This window comes from Piliocolobus tephrosceles, chromosome 16, assembly GCF_002776525.5.
Source record: "Piliocolobus tephrosceles isolate RC106 chromosome 16, ASM277652v3, whole genome shotgun sequence".
NCBI classification, from domain to species: domain Eukaryota; kingdom Metazoa; phylum Chordata; class Mammalia; order Primates; family Cercopithecidae; genus Piliocolobus; species Piliocolobus tephrosceles.
This window is the reverse complement of record NC_045449.1, coordinates 22,806,527-22,822,073: the sequence shown is the minus strand read 5'-3', so window position 1 is coordinate 22,822,073 and position 15,547 is coordinate 22,806,527. Positions and strand designations below refer to the sequence as shown.

At 39.8% G+C, this 15,547-nt stretch overlaps 1 long non-coding RNA gene across 1 annotated transcript in view; it reads left to right on the top strand.

The window, feature by feature from the left end:
- Positions 1-15,547, top strand: part of LOC111520769 — a 16,372-nt gene continuing 825 nt past the window's right edge. Inside the window, exons 1-4 of the long non-coding RNA XR_002724757.1 lie at positions 1-62; positions 286-401; positions 7,669-7,740; positions 10,086-10,158. This is a non-coding gene — a long non-coding RNA (uncharacterized LOC111520769). The remainder of the gene's footprint in view (positions 63-285; positions 402-7,668; positions 7,741-10,085; positions 10,159-15,547) is intronic.

The following is a 15,547-nucleotide window of genomic DNA, read 5'->3' as shown; positions in this document are numbered from 1 at the left end:
GTTTTGAATTCTTGGGTTCCTGTGATCTTCCTGCCTCGGCCTCCCAAAGTGCTGGATTGCAGGTATGAGCCACTGTGCCCGGCCCTGATACGTTTTTATAAATTTTTAAAAGTTGGAATTTGTGGTGTGGTTTTGATTGTCTACTGAAAAGGAATGATTGCAGTCTCCTTTTAGGTTAAAACAAAAACAAAAAACAAACTTAAAAATAACCCTTAGTTTGGTTAGGCTTTTAATAAATTTGACATTTATTGCTCTTGAAAAATAGCTGTGATCATCTTTTTTCAGGGTAATCACTTTGATCAATATGAAGAGGGACACTTGGAAATTGAACAAGCATCACTTGATAAGCCTACGGAATCCATAAGATGATCGTTGCTTAATTTTGGGTCTTAACCAGTTAGGTGGGTAGTGTTCATGTGACACTTAATGTGAATCAGGTTAAACTTGTTAATAACTAATACAGTTTAGAGTTGTTTTCTTGCATGCCACACAGTAACCAGATAGAGTTTGGGATGTAATCTAATATTTAATATGTTGGGAAATCAGTCCAAAACAATCTAGGAACACATTAGAATTTTGATGGGGGAAAAATATCTTTTTGGCCCATACTAATATTTTGTTGAAGGTAGCAAGTTAAAGTTTAGCATTTTGTGAATTGAATAAAGAAGTAGCGGGGCACGGTGGCTCAAGCCTGTGATCCCAGCACTTTGGGAGGCCGAGACGGGTGGATCACGAGGTCAGGAGATCGAGACCATCCTGGCTAACACGGTGAAACCCCGTCTCTACTAAAAAAAATACAAAAAACTAGCCGGGCGAGGTGGCAGGTGCCTGTAGTCCCAGCTACTCGGGAGGCTGAGGTAGGAGAATGGCGTGAACCTGGGAGGCGGAGCTTGCAGTGAGCTGAGCTCCAGCCACTGCACTCCAGCCTGGGCGACAGAGCAAGACTCCGTCTCAAAAAAAAAAAAAAAAAAAAAAAAAAAGAAGTAAAATATATTTTGATCCTTTATAGATTCACATTTTCTGGGCAATATAATTGTGTATAAAATGTTCCTACATAAGTAGAATATGGAAACACAATTTTTAAAGTTCTATTAGAGACAGTTAAGGGTTCGGCGCAGCAGCTCACACCCGTATTGCAGCACTTTGGGGGGTTGAGGTGGGCGGATCACCTAAGGTCGGGAATTTGAGAGCAGCCTGGCCAACATGGTGAACCCCATCTCTACAAAAATAGCAAAAATTAGCTGGGCATGGTGGCGCATGCCTGTAATCCTAGCTACTTGGGAGGCTGAGGAACCAGAATTACTTGAACCCGAAAGGTGGAGGTTGCAGTTAGCTGAGATCGAGATCGTACCACTGCACTCCAGCCTGGGCGACAGAGCGAATCTCTGTCTAAAAAAAAAAAAAAACAGTTAAGGAGTAATATGTTTTATTTACCAGACTCTTGTGAAATATGGCAAGTTTGGTCTCTGTAGCTTAAGAAATGTCTAGTATTTGTCAAAAGTTGATTATTTCTATCTTTTCACGCTGCTTAGTTTTAGGCACTGATGATATCAAGCAATAGAACAAGGAGATTTATTTACCTGGCTCTTAGTTTAAAAACAAAACAAAACTTCGGCTGGGTGCGATGGCTCACATCTGTAATCCCAACACTTTGGGAGGCTGAGGTGGGTGGATCACCTGAGGTCAGGAGTTCAAGACCAGCCTGGCCAACATGGTGAAACCTCGTCTCTACCAAAAATACAAAAAAATTAGCTGGGCATGGTGGTGGGCGCCTGTAATCCCAGCTACTTGGGAGGCTGAGGCAGGAGAATTCCTTGAACCCAGGAGCCGGAGGTTGCAGTGAGCAGAGACCACACCATTGCACTCCAACCTGGGCAACAAGAACAAAACTGTCTCAAAAAAAAAAAAAAAAAAAATCTAAATATTTGAACATTATTTTTATTTTGAAAAACACATTATTTTTAAATAACAGTCCATTGTTAAAATGAACTTGCCATTATTGTCAGCCTTTACTATTTGTGCTTAAGTGTGCATATTCAATAAGGGTTTCAGTGAGTTATTGGTAAAACTTTAGTGGGGAGAAAAAGTCAAAGAGGGAATCTCAATCTTTATAACCATCATGACAAGCCCTCTTCCCCTTAAGAAACACTAGTTTCTTAGGAAAATAAGACGGCAATTTAGAGAGTGCAGATAGTTTAACTTAGCTTTTATTTTCAAAACTGTAACATAGTAAAGGATCAACATATATTAATGTTCCTAATTAGGTTGGTGTTGTGTGTGTTTGTGTATTTAGATGTTTATAGAAATTTACACAACTTGAGGTGTACGACATTTTTCTTCCACAGCCGTTGGCCCATACTAGCTAAACAGCCATGATCTGGTTTGTTTTGCACGGTCTGCCTTTTTAAAATTTCTTCTCTTCTTTCTCTCCATCTGCTACTCTCCTTTTTTTTTTTTTTTTTTTTTTTTGAGACAGAGTGTTTGCTCTGTCACCCAGTAGCGTGATCCTGGCTCACTGCAACTTCCGCCTCCTGAGTTCAAGCGATTCTCCTGCCTCAGCCTCCCGAGTACCTGGGATTACAGGCACCCACCACCATGCCCTGGATAATTTTTGTATTTTTGGTAGAGATGAGGTTTCACCATGTTGGCCAGGGTGGTTTCGAACTCTTGAGCTTGGGCGATCCCCCTGCCTGGACCTCCCAAAGTGCTAGGATTACAGGCGTGAGCCACCGCACCTGGACTCCACCTCCCTTTCTTATTTCTGTCCTTCTGGTCCAGTGAAAACTGCATAGAGTACCTTCTGTCTTAATGTGCTGGCATGATGCTAGACTCAGGCATGGCGATAATTGACGGCACATGTAATAATGCTGCAAAGGGAGAATTCTCATCAGCTGTTTCACTGAAAGCCTAGTCTTGTGTTTTGACATAAGGATAAAATGCCAAGCTCACTTTGCTAAGGTAAAAATCACTGGTTTGTGTCTTGTTCTTTATTATTTTGGGGATTGTCACAATAATGAATCTGTAGGCTAGATCCGTATTTTGTATTTGAAAAATAATTTTTCCATTTTAATTTTAAAACTTAGGGGGGTCAAAGTTTAAAAACAGAGCTATCAGAATCAACTCCCCAGTACCATATTCTACAAGATGCATGGTTGGTTAATATTCTTACACAAGCTATAATTCTGTGGGTACTCAACAGTAGCAGGAAATTTAATTAGATGAAATTTGCAACCTAGTATTCATCATTACTCAACAAAGATTTTTTTAAACCACTAAATTAAATGATATTTAACATTTTTAAGCCTTCTTAGAGGGCTACACTGAAAGATTTTTGGAAAATTTATTCCTGTGGCATGTGAGGCTAATGCTGTTTTACCTCTCACAATGTCCAGGATTTTTTTCTATCACATATCATAGGGAGAACACTATCAGAGGCAGTCTAATTGAGTAATCATTGTTGAATAATCTCAATGAATAGGAGAATTGATATATGCCTTATTTATTAAATAGTGCTACTTTCTCCACTTAAAATAGCAAATAGTATCTAGTACTCAGGCTGGATATTTAATTTTTTAAATAAATAAATGGATGTTCAGAAATGTATATTAATAATTATACTTCTAATGAAAATGTACTTCTGAAACACATAAATATATGCATTATTTGTGATGTGGCAGTTTAGGAAGGAGGAGGAGGAGCTTCATAGACTATGTTGTATTAGATAGAAGTAGGACACAGGATCTGGGAGAATAAACAAATATGTAAGACAAGAAAAAGAAGTAGGACACACAAGATAAGAGGGATCTTATTTTTGTTGCCTGATCATTTGGGAGTAAAATTTTAAATACTGTTCTTTTTTTTTTTAAAACTTTTTTTTTTTTTTCTTGAGCCAGAGTGTCAATCTGTTGCTTAGGCTGGAGTGCAGTGGTGCAATCTCAGCTCACTGCAACCTCCACTTCCCAGGTTCAAGCGATTCTCATGCCTCAGCTTCCCAATTAGAAGAACTTCATTTCCAACCAAAGAACAAGCCACACAGCCACCAGTTTGGGGTCTTGAGCAGAGAGAGAAAACAAATAGGTGGTTTGTGAGAACTCTGAATTATGTAGAAAACCAGCTTTTTGCGTATTACCCTTTGTCAAAATTCAGTTGCCTTATTAATTAAAAGTTAGGATTCCTTTGCAATTCTTCCATGTACATTTAAATTATATCAAGTTGACTCTTGAGAAGAAAAAAAAATTATAAGCAGCCTACTTGTATAATGCATCTTTGTTAGTTGTAAACCACGAGTTGTGTGTGTATGTGTGTGTGCTTCTTTTGAGAGACAGAGTCTTGCTCTGTTGCCCAGGCTAGAGTGCAGTGGCATGATTTCAGCTCACTGCAACCTCTTTCTTCTGGGTTCAAGCGATTCTCCTGCCTCAGCTTCCCATGTAGCTGGGACTACAGGCGTGCACCACTATGCCCAGCTAATTTTTGTATTTTTAGTAGAGACGGGGTTTCACTATATGTTGGCCAGGCTGGTCTCGAACTCCTGACCTCAGGTGATCGCCTACCTCAGCCTCCCAAAGTGCAGGGATTACAGGTGTGAGCCACCGCGTCCGGCCGACAGTTTTTAAAAAGTTTCTATAATTTATTTTTGGTTCTATGAGATTATAATTAAACCCCAAATTACGTATTTTATTTTAAAAAAGCCAAAAGATTTTTAGTCATTATTACAGTAACTAAAATTAAGTAAAGAGTTACTTTTAAAAAATTTTTTTCAAAATAATTACTACTTTAGAAATAAATTAGTTGGGCATGGGAGCATGGCAAGTCAAGGATGCAGGAGCTGTGTGACCATGCTGCTGCACCCCGGCCTGGGTGACAGAGCAAGACCCTGTCTCAAAAAAAAAAAAAAAAAAAAGAAAGAAATTTAGTATTCATTGCCCTTGTTCTGTCTAGATTACATGTCTGAGCCATAAGCTACTTGTACCAACTTAGTGCTATAAATAGCATCCATGGGCTGGGCGCAGTAGCTCAGGCCTGTAATCCCAGTACTTTGGGAGGCTGAGGCAGGTGGATCACTAGGTCAGGAGTTCAAGACCAGACTGACCAACATGGTGAAACCCTGTCTCTACTAAAAATACAAAAATTAGGCAGGCGTGGTGGCATGTGCCTGTAATCCCAGGGTCTCAGGAGGCTGAGGCAGGAGAATCGCTTGAACTCGGGAGGCAGAGGCTGCAGTGAGCTGAGATCACACCACTGCACTCCAGCCTGGGCAACAGAACGAGACTCCATCTCAAAAAATAAAAATAAAAAAGTAGCATCCATGGACTAGTCGTGGTGGCTTAGGCCTGTAATCCCAACACTTTGGGAGGCTGAGCAGGCGGATCACTTGAGGTCAGGAGTTCAAGACCAGCCTGGCCAACATGGGGAAAACCCCCTCTGTACTGAAAATACAAAAAAAAAGATCGGCTGGGCATGATGGCACATGCCTCTAGTCACAGCTACTCAAGAGGCGGAGGTTGCAGTAAGCTGAGATTGCACCACTGCACTCCAGCCTGGGTGACAGGGAGACTCTATCTCACCAAAAAAAAACCAAAAAAAAACAAAAAAACAAAACAAACAAACAAACAAAAAAACGCATCCATGGAAATAATTGAATAAATCACGGTACTAAGCAGAGAGAATAGATTGCTTGTTTCTCACAGACTGGTTATTGAGTTTCTTGTTCTTTCTCAGAGAAAGTTTTGATCATTTCAGAGGTAAACAAGTCTGGTTTGTTTTTACTTATTGTTATAAGTTATTTTGATGTGCCTCCTTGTGTTACCCATCATCCTTAAGCCTATTGGATTTTTGATGAATGTTTATAAAACCTTACCTTAAGCCTATTGGACTTTTGACAAGTGTTTATAAAACCTTTTTTCTTCTCTTTTTCTTTTCTTTCTTTCTTTTTTTTTGAGACGGAGTCTTGCTCTGTAGCCCAGGCTGGAGTGCATTGCCCCTATCTCGGCTCACTGCAAGCTCCGCCTCCCGTGTTCACGCCATTCTCCTAGCTCAGCCTCCCGAGTAGCTGGGACTACAGGCGCCCGCCACTTATCCCAGCTAATTTTTTGTATTTTTAGTAGAGACGGGGTTTCACCGTGGTAGCCAGGATGGTCTTGATCTCCTGACCTCGTGATCCGCCCGCCTCACCCTCCCAAAGTGCTGGGATTACAGGCATGAGCCACCGTGCCCGGCCAACCTTTTTTCTTTTATTGGTGGGAAAGGAGACTATACTAAATACTAGCCCTTCCTGCAGAGTCACAGAGCTGCCTCTTTTCCTCCGAAAGCAGGTAGTTTTGAAATGATAAGAAAAGTCCAGGTTTTCTGTGTTGGTAATCCACTTGCCCTAGGAGGTTGACGAGGGGAGGGGATTCTGGGAGAAGTGTCTATTGTTTCTGTTGCCTTTGTTATGATTGGAAAGACTTAGAGTGGCCTGTTAAATATTTTATTATAGTCCCTGAGAAAGTAGATTTAATTAAATAACAGTTTTAACCTAAAGTTTTTGAAGAGAAATGCCACTACCATTTTTTTTTTCTGAGAAGATGACAGCCATCCTCTTGAGTGGTTTTAAATGACGCTAATGTGTATAACCTTATTTATTTCTTTATTCTCCTTCTCCCTTTAAAATTTGCTTTTCCTTTCACTGTTGTCAGTAACAACATGTTTCTCCTTGAATCTCTCAGCTGGCCTTGACTCGTGAATTTACTTATGCTTTCACTCTTCTTTAATACATACATTACTTGCAAGCAGTGAATTGAAAACAAGATAAAAACAAAAAGACCATCAATCAACTGGATTGGACAGTTTCTTACTTTGTGTTACATTTAACTGTTCTTTTGACAGCCCAATTTTGAAAGCCAGGTTTGTATGGAAATGCTCTCACTCCACTTGGACTGCTTTTGGAAATAGCATACTGCTTCATCTGTATGTTTATTTTAGTGCGTTCATAATATAACACAGTCAGCATAATGTCTCATCTCCACTTAGCCAAAGATTGAGTTTTCTTAAAAAACAAAACAAAACATAACAACAACAACAAAATGGGAGGGAGGGAACAATTTTTGTCAGCATTGTTTAATACCTAAATCTTGGTGCCAAATATAGTTACAACATGGGTCTATTAAGAGATTTAAACAAGGCCAGGCGGGTGGCTCACGCCCATAATACCAGCACTTTGGGAGGCCGAGGCGGACGGATCAGTTGAGGTCAGGATTTCGAGACCAGCCTGGCCAACTTGGTGAAATGTCTTCTCTAATAAAAAGACAAAAATTAGCTGGGCATAGTGGTGGGCGCCTGTAATCCCAGCTACTTGGGAGGCTGAGGCAGGAGAATGGCGTGAACCCGGGAGGTGGAGTTTGCAGTGAGTCACTGCACTCCAGCCTGGGTGATAGAGCGAGACTCAGTCTCAAAAAAAAAAAAAAAAAAAATAGTGAGAGATTAAACAATAATTTAGTCAACCATATACTCTTAGAGTCATTCTGCTATCCTTGTGCCTTCTAGAATTATTCAGTTGTAGGAATTATGATATGAAATAAGGATTTTCTGCACAGGTAACTTTGTTTTCATAGTAGTAAAATAAGGGCCTGTTTACCTTTGTTTTCTGCAAACAATACTTATATTGAGACTTTTAATCTTTTCTTTTTGCAGGGGTAAGAAAGTTGTAAATAGACGCTGAGCACTGGGGTAAGGGAATGCTTTTCCTGGCAGTTCATTTGGGAGGTAAGAAGGGAAGAAGCCGCAGCAGCAGTAGTGTTATATTAAGTTTTTGTGATGTGTAGTAATATGGAAGTCAGTGCTTGGGATCAGTAGTGTTTCTAATTCTTTCAGTTCATATGTAGCAAAAATAACTTGCAGCAAACTTTCGTGCACCATAATGATTTTATGTGTGTGTGTGTGTGTGTGTGTGTATATTTAAAACAATATATGTTTTGTTTTAGAAACAAATTTTTCATTATAGTTTGCCTCCAGTTTCTGTGTTTTTAAAAGTATCCTGGGCTCATCCCTGTAATCCCAGCACTTTGGGAGGCTGAGGAGGGAGAATTGCTTGAGCCCAGGAGTTCTAGATCATCCTGGGCAACATAATGAAACCTCATCTCTACAAAAATTTAAAAAGTAGCCAGCGAAGGCTGTGTGTGCCTATAATCCCAGCTACTCATGCGGCTGAGGTGGGAGGATTGCTTGAGCCCAGAAGGTCAAGGCTGCAGTTAGCTATAATTGTACCACTGTACACCAGGCTCGGGCAATAGAGCAACACCCTGTATCAAAAAAAAAGAAAAAAAAAAGGTGTCCTGATTTTCCCCCATCAATGAAATAGTCAGCTGCTTAGCCCAGTTCTCCAGGTTGTATGCTATAATAAAGTTAAAGAAGGAAATTGTCCTTTAAAAACAAAACTAAACTGAGCAAGTGAAAGGCTTAATCTCCTTCTAACTTCTAGTTAGAGAAGATAACAGTAAAACAATGTTTTCTTTCCTCAGTGACTCCAAAGAATATTTTAGCATTGAATATGGAGATGTAAGACAAACAATTTAATGTGCAATATTTGGTTTTAATGCAGAAATTTGTGGTTTAATCAGCTTTATAATTTGATTTCAGGAAATATGAGATTATTTTCAAATGGTTTACCTTTGTTTTCTGCTAACATTACTTATATTGAGACTTTTAATCATTTCTAGATTAATACTATAAATTACATTTTAATACATATAGAATATTTTGTGTTTAGAAATTTTCAATCTTTTCCTTTGAATGTATAGCACCATTTTTTTCTGACATGGTTAGTGCTTATTTTAGCCTTGTCTTGGTACTTCACAATAACTGTAAAAAGCAAAGAATTGGACAAAGGACTGCAGATGTTTCCGATACCTTGACCCCTTAAACAAAAGCTGACGTTTAATTGTTGTTTTTAGCATTTTTTTCATGTAGTTTACATTGAAATACCTTTTCCAGTGTGCTCCTGGGAAGATGAGACATTATGTGTGTTGGTTTCTCCCCCCTACATGCACTAATGACTCTATTTATTAATTTATGGAGAGGGAGTCTCGCTCTGTTGCCCAGGCTGGAGTACAGTGGTGACATCTTGCCTCATTGCAACCTCTGCCCCCCAGGGCCAAGCAATTCTCCTTCTCAGCCTCCCAAGTAGCTGGCATTATATAAATATATATATATGTTATATATATATGTGTGTGTGTGTATATATATACATACTATATATAGAGAGAGACACACTTTTTTTTTTAAACCAATCAAGTCTAGCCTGGATTTTGCTCCGATTGTTTTTTCATTTCTAGTGGTGGGACAGTCTTACACTTACAACTTACTTTGTATCATGAAAGCCTGACACATAAAACAACTAAACACAATGTATATTTTCTTTAAAATAGAATCTTAAAGTGGTGCCGTGTAGGTGGTAGATATGACTGTATACGTACTTTGATTTTCTGGTTTTTTTTAATGTGAGACAGTGCTGTGTCGCCCAGACTGGAGTGCAATGGCAGGATCTCAGCTCACTGCAACCTCCGCCTCTGGGGTTCCAGCAATTCTTGTGCCTCAGCCTCCTGAGTAGCTGGGATTATAGGTACCCGCCATCATGCTCGGCTAATTTTTGTATTTTTGTAGAGACGGGGTTTCACCATGTTGGTCAGGCTGGTCTTGAACTCCTGACCTCAGGTGATCTGCCCACCTTGGCCTCCCAAAGTGCTGAGATTACAGGTGTAAGCCACCACGCCTGGCCTGTTTTATGCTTTTTAGTGTTATTTTAAAACTTCATAAATGTATTCTTCCCCTTTTCCCTTTCCCCTTTTTCTCCATTTTAAAATGTTATGTGCAAAAGTTGCCCAGTATACCATCAGAAAGTACCTTTATCCTATATGTTCTTCCCATGTAAAATACTAGCCAGCTTTTCTTTTTACATTAGTGTCCCTCTTATTTGGCACATTTACCCTATTTTTAGCACCTTTTTGCATGCGTAGAATTATCTCTTGCTCATCATCTGTTTAAATGTCACTAGGCAGGGAAGAATATACTATTGGAATATTTTTGGTTTGTCTCTCTGTTTTGTCTGTCAGGATAATATTGGACACTGCTTACTCCAGAAACATGGGTGGAAGCTGGGCCAGGGATTGGGAAAATCTTTTCAAGGTAAGTCTTTACATTTACCAAAGAAAAAGAAAGAAAACTGTTTCTGATGCAGATCTTGTACCTGAATACATTTGTTGTCTTTTTAAAAAGGTGCTTGGGTTTTCCTGCTTCCCTGCCTTTCTACCCTTAGTCTATTTTTCCTATAACTATATTTTAAGTCACTGTTAAGCTTCTATACTTGCCAGTAATTTGCAAGAGTAAGCTGCTGTGTCATCAAAACTTTCAAGTCAAACATACTGTGTGTGGCTCAACCTGTTTTAAATTTTTTGTTTGTTTGTTTGTTTGGTGGAGGTGATGGGTGGGTGGAGTGAAAGGGATGCAAAACATCAGAGTATGCTTTCTTTGTACTATTTTGTAATGTATTGTGGCTTCAGTATTATAAAGAGAATCATCCAGTAGCAGAGTTTAATTTTTATCCTTTTAAATTCTCCCTGAAGCTGGTGATTGCCTTGGCTCTTTTGCACTGCAATAAGAAATCTATGTAGTGGTAGAAAGAAAAATTAACCCCCATGAAACATAAAATGAAAGCAGGGTTTTTTAAGGGCTCTCTAAGCAGAGAGGTTACTTCTCAGGTCCCTATCAAGGTCTGGAAAATGTATAGCTTAAAGATTCCATTGCATTTGTTACACTGTTTAACTATACCAGTCATTTGGATTATTTCAGCTTCTGAGTTCTTGCTAGTTGGAAACCAAGCAACTGCATTCAGTTTATAGCTCTCTCGGATTCAAGAGCTGCTGTTTGTTCTTTGCAGATGTGATGTGAATGCTGCCTCCGAAATTATGGGAATCATTGTGTCTCTACATCTGGTCATGGGGAAGCTTATTGTATAAGGGCATCTTTGGGGAGAAGTGTGCTACTGTTGACAAATTCTTTGAAGTTTGGAAATGGATTTTGACAGTTTGAATGCTGAGGTCTGATCAATTCAAGTGTGTTGAGAGGAACAAGGACAGGTGTAGTGGTTCATGCCTGTAGTCCTAGCAATTTGGGAGGCTGAGGCAGGAGGATTGTTTGAGGCCAGGTGTTCAAGACCAGCGTGGGTGACAGAGCAAGACCCGATCTCTATTTTTTAAAAAAGAAAAAATTAATTAATTAAAGAGAGAGAAACCAAGAGGACAGGGCTTGACATACAGGACATTTTGGTTATTAAAACCTTTACTTTTTAAATTCTACTTCTGCAAATTCAGTGGTGACAAATGGGAGATGCTCAATAAGTATAGTTTGATGGACTATTCATCACTAAGCATTAACCTATTCTTTTGGGGAGTTAGAAAGATTCGATTACCTTTAAACTTGTTTTCCAGTGGCACAGGAATTCTTTGCAAACAATACAAAGAATACTCTGATTAAGAGCAATTTGTATGGTATAGGCCATAGATTGGTGTTTGTTTGTTTTGAGACGGAGTCTTGCTCTGTTGCCCAGGCTGGAGTGCAATGGCGTGATCTTGGCTCACTGCAACCTCTGCCTCCTGGTTCAAACAATTCTCCTGCCTTGGCCTCCTGAGTAGCTGGGATTACAGGCGTGTGCCACCACGCCTGGCTAATTTTTGTGTTGTTAGTAGAGGTGGGGTTTCACCATGTTGGTCAGGCTGGTCTCAAACTCCTGACCTCGTGATCTGCCCGCCTCAGACTCCCAAAGTGGCGGGATTACAGGCGTGAGCCACCGCACCCAACTAGACCACAGATTTTCTAAGAGCCCAGGAGGGAGAAGATAATGAGGACTGAAATAGAGATGGCTTTTTGATAGAATTTGTCCCAGTGGTTTGCATAGGTGTTAAGTGTTGGGTTGAACTGAATGGAGGTGATTGCTTTAGAAGAAGGACAGAAGACTAGATTTGCTTTTCCCTCCAATTTGAAATACCTCTTCTATTCCAGGATGCCCAGGAGCATTGTTTTTACTCTCTTTGTTCAGGCACACAAGGTGGGGCCATTTCATAGTGGCTAGCAAATCTGTTTGAATCCTAGAATTTTTCATTTTAAGCATCAGAGACTTTAAAGTACAACTAGAACCTGCAGAGAGGAAAAGAGGGGGAAGAGATAGATAATGTATTTAAGAAAGCATAGGTAAGTGGCTACTCACCTACTTTGAGTGATCCAAAATTATTATCAATTTTTATTTTTAAGGAGATTTTAGGCAGGGTGCTGTGGCTCATGCCTGTAATCTTAGCACTTTGGGAGGCTGAGGCAGGAGGATCACCTGAGCGCAGGAGTTTGAGACCAGCCTAGGCAACATAGGGAGACCCCATCTCTGTCTTCTCTTACGCCCGCCCACCAAAAATTAGTTGGGCATGGTGGTGCATGCCTGTGGTCCGAGTTACTCAGGAGCCTTGAGGTGGGAGGATTGCTTGAGCCCAGAAGGTTGAAGCTGCAGTGAGCCGTGATTGCACCACTGTGCTCTAGCCTGGGTGACAGAGTGAGACCATGTCTCAAAAAAAAGAAATAAAAAAGTACAGTTTAGAATTTTGGTTCTCTTTAAGCTTTGAGCTTCTTGAAAAGAGGAATTAGGTTTTCTCTATATTTTACCTCCATCTCCATGGTAACAGGTGTATATATATTAAGTACTCAATAACACATGAATCTATTCATTTAAAAATGGTGCATTCTGTGGGTATACAGGAGTGTGCCAGTATATTTATGTTTGTATTTGCTTGACCATGAAGATAAAAATTTGTGTACAGATAGACTCTCTGAAGAGAAAATGAGTTGCATTTTACTATATTTTAAAAATTTGATATCATGTTCTTGTATTACTATTCAAAATATATCATTATTTTAGAAAAGACCTAGAGTAGGCAGAATGAAAGCAGAGTAGGGTTGGGGCATTTCTTTGGTTTTATTTATGTACACCTCCTTCCCAGTCTTGTTTCAGTTAGGAAATAAATGGTGACTACAGTAGAGTAAGGCCTGCATTAGGTAAGTCTCAACAATATTTAGACTACATTTTATGACTAAATGAAAATTAGATGTTTTTTTCCATTAGAGATGAGGTCTTCCTATGTTGCCCAGGCTGGTCTCAAACTCCTGGCCTCACGCAATCTTCCCACCTCAGCCTTGCAAAGTGCTAGGATTAGAGGCAGAAAATTAGATTTGAATTCTATACAATATAATAGAAACATGTAATGTTACAATTTAGGCCTTATGGTTAAATTGAAATGCTAATTAATATTGCACTAACTTCTGACCTGGTGTGGTGGCTCACACCTGTAATCCCAGCACTTTTGGGAGGCTGAGGCAGGAGGGTAGCTTGAGGACTGGAATTCAAGACCAGCCTGGACAACATAACAAGACTCTGTCTTAACAGAAATGGAAAAATTAGCCAGGCGTGATGGCACATGCCTGTAGTTCTAGCTACTTGGGAGGCTGAGGCGAGAGAATTGTTTGAGCCCTGGTGCTGGAGGTTGTAGTGAGCTGCGATGGGCCACTGCACTTCCTGCACTCCAGCCTGGGCAATACAGCTAGACCTGTCTCTATAAATAAATTATGCAAGACCTGTCTCAATCAATCAATAACAATATTTTACTAATTTCTTAAGAAAAACCATTCTTTGAGAAAATACTTTTATTAATATTATAGTGACATAGATACATTTTTCTGAATAGACTTTGCAGAAGCTAAGTTGTTTTTCTGTCTCACTTTTCCTTTTCTTTCTTTCTTTCTTTTTTTTTTTTGAGATGGAGTTTCACTCTTGTTGCCCAGGCTGGAGTGCTGTGGCACCATCTCAGTTCACTGCAACCTCTGCCTCCCAGATTCAAGTGATTCTCCTGGCTCAGCCTCCCAAGTAGCTGGGATTACAGGCACACACCAGAACACCCAGCTAATTTTTAATATTTTTGGTAGAGATAGGGTTTCACCATGTTGGCTAGGCTGGTCTTGAACTCCTGACCTCAAGTGATCGGTCCACCTTGGCCTCCCAAAGTGCTGGGATTACAGGCATGAGCCACCGCGCCTGGCCTTACTTTTCCTTGTCAATTCATGTTTTCCTTTGTACAAAGTAAATAATGCTTAATATTTATTATGTGTCAAATATTGATCTAGAGTCTAGATGTTTTGCATTGTCTCATTTAATGAAATAGGTATTAGTATGCTCATTTTATAAATTAAGAGTTTTGGAAAGATTATACAGCTTCTGAGTCTCTGCCATTCAAACATATGCCTGACTTTGAAATCAATATTTATACCTTTTCCCTTCTCAGGAAAAGCTGATACTGAAAATAGGAATAGGTAGGTGGTAGGATAGCAAACATGAAGCTCCCCCAAATCACAAAGCAAGGTATGGACTGTCAGAAAGGCTGAGTTATACACAGAGCTGGTGTAGCTGAAGGAGCATGTAGCTGTAATCTCTGTTTTCTGCTAATTAAATGGGCCTTGGAGTCTTTATACAGTTGCCAAAGGCAAGCATAATTTTAGTTATTTACGAACCAGATTTAGTAAGGTATGGGCTCAGATCTTTTTAATGGAATAAATATAGACAATAGGAGGCCCAGATAATAAACAAGATTAGTCAGAATTGGCTGTTGACAGTAAGAGGTTGGGTTTTAGGGATAAAATAGAAAAGGAAAGGGCCGGATGTAGTGGCTCACACCTGCAGTCCCAGCACTGTGGGAGACCAAAGCAGGAAGATCGCTTGAGGACAGGAGTTCAAGACTAGCCTAGGTAACATAGTGAGACCCTGTCTCTACAAAAATTAAAATAAATATAAGGATGAAAGGGATTGCAGGAGAGGAGAGGGAATGAGAATGGGGAACTTGCATGCTGTGCAGAAAGGGACTACTTGTTTCCTAGTACAGAGATCATCACATTTAAAGGATAAATGAAAAGACCTTAAATGTGAGTTAAGTCAAGAAAAAATAATAATCAGAAAGAAGTCGCAGTTCCAGTGGCATGTGCCTGTAGTCCTAGCTACTCAAAAGGTTAAAGCAGAAGGATCAATTGAGCCTGGGAGTTTGAGCCCGGGCAACAAAATGAGACCCCATCTAAAAATTAGCCAGGTAAGGTTAGCACACACCTATAGTCCTAGCTACTTGGGGGGCTGAGGTAAAAAGATTGCTTGTGTCTAGGATTTGAAGGTTACAGTGAGCTACGATTATGCCACTGCACTTCAGCCTGGGCAACAGGGCAAGACCTTGTCTCTAAATAATAAAAATAATAAAATAATAAAAATAAAATGCTAAATGGGTTCGAAAGAAGAGTGACTAGGGATGACTTCAGTAAGAAGTCCTGAGGAGAGAGGAATTAATTGCAGTTGACAAAGAGTAGGCATAGCTAATTGGAGCCAATTGTGTCCATGGTATAGTGGATTTCATGCATTCTTTGACAGAAGAAACCACCTCAAAAATTTTTTTAATGTTGAACTTCAGTATATGAAAGAGAGGTGAAACCCACACAATTTTTT